This window comes from Enhydra lutris, unplaced genomic scaffold (genome assembly GCF_002288905.1).
Source record: "Enhydra lutris kenyoni isolate GAN:26980312 unplaced genomic scaffold, ASM228890v2 scaffoldscaffold9, whole genome shotgun sequence".
NCBI lineage: Eukaryota > Metazoa > Chordata > Mammalia > Carnivora > Mustelidae > Enhydra > Enhydra lutris.
Genome location: NW_019154093.1, coordinates 13,870,533 through 13,876,128, shown reverse-complemented (window position 1 = coordinate 13,876,128; position 5,596 = coordinate 13,870,533). Strand labels below are relative to the sequence as shown.

Here is a 5,596-nt window from a genome sequence, read left to right as displayed (position 1 = left end):
AAAAAAAAAAAAAAGAACTAAATGGTGGGAATGTCGGGGGGATGGGTAAATGAGGGATGAATATTAAGGAGGCAGGGCATTTGTTGTGAACACTGGGTGTTGTAAATAAGTGATGAATCACTAAATTCTACACCTGAAACTAATATTACACTCTACGTTAGCTGACTGGAATTTAAATAAAACTTGAGAAAGAAAGAAAAAAAAATGCTGGGAATGTCAGTGCTGAAACAGTAAAAGGTGTAGAAATCCTGAAGAAGCATTAAGACCTCGCAGCTGGAATCTGCCTCTAGGTAGGTTATTTAAGTGAACAAGAATACAAATAGAAAAGGCTCTGCTTAAAAGAATCCAATGTATTGGGGCACCTGGGTGGCTCAGTTGTTAAGCGTCTGCATTCAACTCAGGTCATGATCCCAGGCTGGGATCGTGCCCCACATCCGGCTCCCTGCTTAGCTCCCTGCTTAGCGGGAAGCCTGATTGTCCCTCTCCCACTTCCCCTGCTTGTGTTCCCTCTCTGGCTGTGGTTCTGTGTGTCAAATAAGTAAATAAAATCTTTAAAAAAAAAAGAAAGAAAGAAAGAAAGAAAAGAATTCAATGTATCAAAATTGTATGTAATCAAATCTCACTTAAATGGAAACACTGTTTCAGCTAAAATTTGTTACTAAATTGTTGGTCCCATTTAACAATTCTACAGCTGCCCTGCCCCTCTTTTACTCCTATCTTTCAAGTTCCTCCCTATTCACCTTTTGATAATTGCTTGGGCTGGGGGGGTCGTGTTAATGTATTACAACCAGATTTACTTATTTATTTTTTAAACAACTAGATTTAAAAAACAACGGGGGAGGGGCACCTGGGTGGCTCAGTCGTTAAGCCTCTGCCTTCAGCTTAGGTCATGATCCCAGGTTTCTGGCATTGAGCTCCACATAGGGATCCCTGCTCTGTGGGAAGCCTCCTCCTCCCTCTCCCACTCCCCCTGCTTGTGTTCCCTCTCTAGCTGTGTGTCTCTCTGTCAAATAGGTAAATAAAATCTTTAAAAACAACAACCACCACCTATGGGCTCCCGTTTAGGGCACAACCTTAAAAGTTTAGGGCACAACTTTAAAATAGGACTCTAGATTCCTAAGGAAAGTTATTTGGGTACAAGATTACAAAGCTTAAGAGTTAAAAAAGTACTCAGATGTTAGTATTTCAAACCCTAAACTGAAACTGTTCTACCTAAACCAAAATGTCATTTCAGCAGTACCACAGGAGGTCAAGCTAGAGACTAGTTCAACTGCACCATACCCAGAATTCAAAAGACAAAATTTAAATGGGCAATACAATGACAATACAGGACAAACTTCAAACTGATTGGAAAAGGTGAAATACTGTTTCTAGATGAGGCCAGCAACTAAGTGGGTGCATCCCAGGGCCTGGTAACACAATAGACTATTCCAACCAAGTAAGAACCAAGCATACCAGCTGAAAGGAGCCACTTTAGAAGCAAAAACATCTCCCTCAACTCCCCGAATCTGGGCTCCAAACCCATGGCAGTTCAGCTCCAAGAGTTCCCCTGAGAGCTGAAGAACTCAGAAGGGAAGCAACTGCCTCAAGCAACTGCCTCCAACCTACCAGCAACCTACTAACAGACTAGGAAGACAGCATGGCACAGAACTGTCTAAGGAAGGAGAGAAGACAAGCCTTACTACCCACATCTCTCAAGCTTCCATTTCACCAAAAACAACGAAGTATGTTCTTGGCCAGGAGCTTTTCGTGCACCTCACAAAAACTTTACATGGAAGTTATACGACTATCCCCGTTTTACACGGCAGGTCATCACCCCACCATCCTGCAATGCACTCCCAGTGCTTCTGCCATTATCCTATGCCGCCTACATCATAATTTCCACCTAGACTAAGCCCTTTGCCAGGGAAGATCCAAGTGTGGAGGCACCTCAAGTTTAACCAATTTCCAAGACCCTCTTTTTTAAAAACACAAAGTATCTTACTTCAGCCAATTTTACAAAAACATATAATCATGTGAACAGGGTGTTAGGCCCCATCACCCGGGCGCCTCTGGATTTAGTCATCTTTGTATGCCTAGAACCTAGAACAATGCACAGAACAGAGCAGACGCTTGGGAATTGTTGAATAACTGATTTCCTCGCCCCCACTTCAGTTGCTCATTGCCCTTCTTCAACCCTAGGATTCCCTTCCCCCAACCTATTCTCTGGGGAAAGCTCCTGTTCCCTGACTCCTTCATTTCCCCCATTCAGCAACAAAGCCTAGTGGTTGAAGAGCCCCGGCTCCGGAATCAAAACAACTCTGAATTCAGATCCGGTCTCTTCCATTTATTAGCTGTGTGACCTTGGCTGTGTGAGTTGCTCAAGTCTCAGTTTCCCCACCTGTAAAATGGGGATCCCAACCTCCTGGCCCAGCAGGGTTGCTGTGATTAACTCATGATGCAAGCGAAACGCTAAGCACTAGGCCCGGTACTTAGTAACTCAATAAAGGTCGCTGTAGCTAACAACCTCCTCTAACTCCCGCCCCTTCCCCTCGCAGGTGCCCCCGCGGGTACCATTCCCAAGGCAGCCCCCCGCTCCCAAGGTCCCCGAACCTCACCTCGTAGAGGGACAGCCCCTCCCGGCCCCGCCGCCTAGGCGAGTGAGGCCCGGCCGCAGGAAGAAGAAAATAAGGCCCAGTACACCCGCCTCCCTTCCCGATGTGCATTGGCCATAAGAGATTAGAAAGGACCAATCTCAGGACCCATTTTAGAAGTTCCTGTTCCCATTGGCCAAGAACCATGCCTATCACTCTCCGCTGACGGCAAACCCCCCGCCCCTCCCCCATCGGAGCTCACGGTCACGGCCACAGCAGCAACAAACCTAAAGGATTCCAAAACGGCATCGTTCTTACCTAAAGCCCACTGCCCCGGCAGGGCTAAGGCTTGGCTCCTGCTGTCGCCGCTAACCGTACCTACCGCTTTTCCAGCCGGCGGAGGACGAAGCTCCGCCTCCTCCAAAAAGTCGGTCCTCGCGCAGACGCACAGCATCAACCAATCTGAGGGCCGCTATCACTCCTCAAACAGCCAATGAGCACGCGCTGCAGTCGCCCAAAAGTCCGGGCATATCAGTCTGCTCAGCCTATGAGCGCCGGGTCGGGCTGTTGCCAGGAGGAAACGCTGTACAGCTCGGGACTGCGGCCACTGAGCATCTTGGCTGAATCGCGGCGCTGGCCAATCATAGGAGGGCTTCTGGCCGCCCGTAGCTAATCAGCATTGAAAAAGGCGAGCGCCTAGAAATGGGACGGTCGGGTGGGGTGGGGAGAGTGAGATTATTGTAGGATGTTACTAATGAAAGGGTGGGGCACGGTCTTTGTAGAGTGAGTAGGACCCTTGCCTAAGGTGGACGTGCGCTGGAGCCCTTAGGGGCAGCTTCCGAGATCAAGCAGTTTCTGATAAGGTGACCAACTTGTCCCGTTTTGCCCGAGATTGCCTTGGTTTTGAAAACTGAAAGTCCCGTATCATGGGAAACCTCTCACTAGCCGGCAAGATGAGACGTTTCCTGAAAGGAGCAGTTCCTGAAGGGGAAAGAGCTCTGGGGGAGGGGAGATGTCCTTAGGGTCATTAAAAAGCAGTTCTTCAATGAGCGGGGATTTGGGGGTCATTAGGAGGAACTCTTGGGGCGGGGGAGAAGATCCTGGGAGTCATTAGACGTACTTCTGGAGAGTTGAGGGGGTACCTAGAAGTCATTAGGAACGGTTCCTAAGGGGCACTGAGTCGCTCTAAGGAGCTCCCAGATTATGAGGGATGATGGGCGAGGAAGCCTACAGGACGCTCAGATAGGTTCGGTAGAAAAGTGGAATTCTCACAACCAGAATCATTAAAAAATGTCCAAAATTACCCATGCTACAGCATGCCTTTTGACTCCATTGACCTGGGCATGGATACAGTTGCTAGTACTGCTGTGACTACCAACTATTCTGAATTCGATCTTGCTACATTTCCCAGCACTGCCAAAGAGGATTTTCCAGGATCGCTGCTACTTTGTATCACAAGCTTCCAGTTGGTGTGAGCACATGATAGTTGAAGCCTAAGTCAGGCTCTCGACGTTTTCCCATTTCCCTGATCAGTTTATCTTAGTCACCTTTTAAAGCTCATCTTTCCTGTCCCACCCCTTAATTCATAACAAAATTAATCATGGTGAAAAAAGCCAAAGATGGGATTACCTTTGGATGTGGGACAGGGAATGATGGGAGAGAAGCCTAAAAAATGCTTCCCGGGTGTTTGGGTATTAATAATGTGGGAGGGTTTTTTGTTTGTTTGTTTTTGGGTGTTTGTTTTGTTTCTTTTAGTATTTTTTTTAAGATTATTAATTTATTGGGGCACCTGGGTGGCTCAGTGGGTTAAAGCCTCCGCCTTCGGCTCAGGTCATGATCCCGGGGTCCTGGGATTGAGCCCCACATCGGGCTGTCTGCTCAGCAGGGAGCCTGTTTCCTCCTCTCTCTCTGCCTGCCTCTGCCTACTTGTGATCTCTGTCAGATAAATAAATAAAATCTTTTAAAAATTTTAATTTATTTGACAGAGACACAGAGAGAGAGGGAGCATAAGTGGGGAGAGTGGGAGAGGGAGAAGCAGGCTTCCTGCTGAGCAGGGAGGCCCACAGGGTCCCGGGACCCTGGGATCATGACCTGAGTCAAAGGCAGACACTTAACGATTGAGCCACCCAGGCACCCATTTTACTAGTGTTCTGTTTCTTGATCTGGATGGTGATTATTACACTGGTGTGTTCACATTTAAAATTTTCATTGAACTGTACACTTATAAGTTGTCCATAACATTCAATGTACATGATACCTTAATTTTCTAAAAGATTGACTTATTGGGGTGCCTGGGTGGCTCAGTGGGTTAAAGCCTCTGCCTTCGGCTCAGGTCATGATCCCAGGGTCCTGGGATCAAGCCCCACATCAGGATCTCTGCTCAGCAGGTAGCCTGCTTCCTCCTCTCTCTCTGCCTGCCTCTCTGTCTACTTGTGATCTCTGTCAAATAAATAAATAAAATATTTTAAAAAAAAAGATTGACTTATTTATTCGGGGGGGGGGGGGAGTGAGTGAGAGTCCCAAGCAGACTCCACACTGAATGCAGAGCCCAACTTAGGGCTTGATCCCACACCCCTGAGATCATGACCTGAGCTGGAACCAAGAGTCAGATGTGTAACCGACAGAGCCACCCAGGTGTCCCCAAAATTAATTTTTAACTTAAAAAATATTTAAAGAACTGAAAATATGTTGCTGTCCTCATGGTGCTCTGTCTTTTGGGCTCTTGTCTCCTTTACAAACTCTCCTTAGGTGTTTCTGATTTCACAAGTCACTAGCAGTATGACCTGGGGCAAGTTACTTAACTTCTCTAATCCTCGATTACAACTAAAATTGGAACAGTACTTCCCTTTCTTGGTTGTGAGAGCTGAATGAGATAATGCAGGTAAAGTACTAAGAAGTCAAATTGGCATGTATTAAGTGCTCCGTAAATGTTAGCTTCGGAATGGATGATGATGGTGGTGGTAAGAATACAAAGCACTTAACATAAAGCCTGAAACAAGAGCTCAAAACACACTCTCAAGCTT

The 5,596-nt window shown here is 46.9% G+C and overlaps 1 protein-coding gene across 2 annotated transcripts in view; it reads right to left on the bottom strand.

Moving 5' to 3' along the window:
• Positions 1-2,675, bottom strand: part of LOC111143010 (lysine demethylase 4A) — a 44,930-nt gene extending 42,255 nt beyond the window's left edge. For both annotated transcript variants that reach the window (XM_022496406.1, XM_022496407.1), the window contains exon 1: positions 2,598-2,675. The gene's annotated coding sequence lies outside the window, so the exon portion shown is untranslated. The remainder of the gene's footprint in view (positions 1-2,597) is intronic.
• Positions 2,676-5,596: the final 2,921 nt, after the last annotated feature.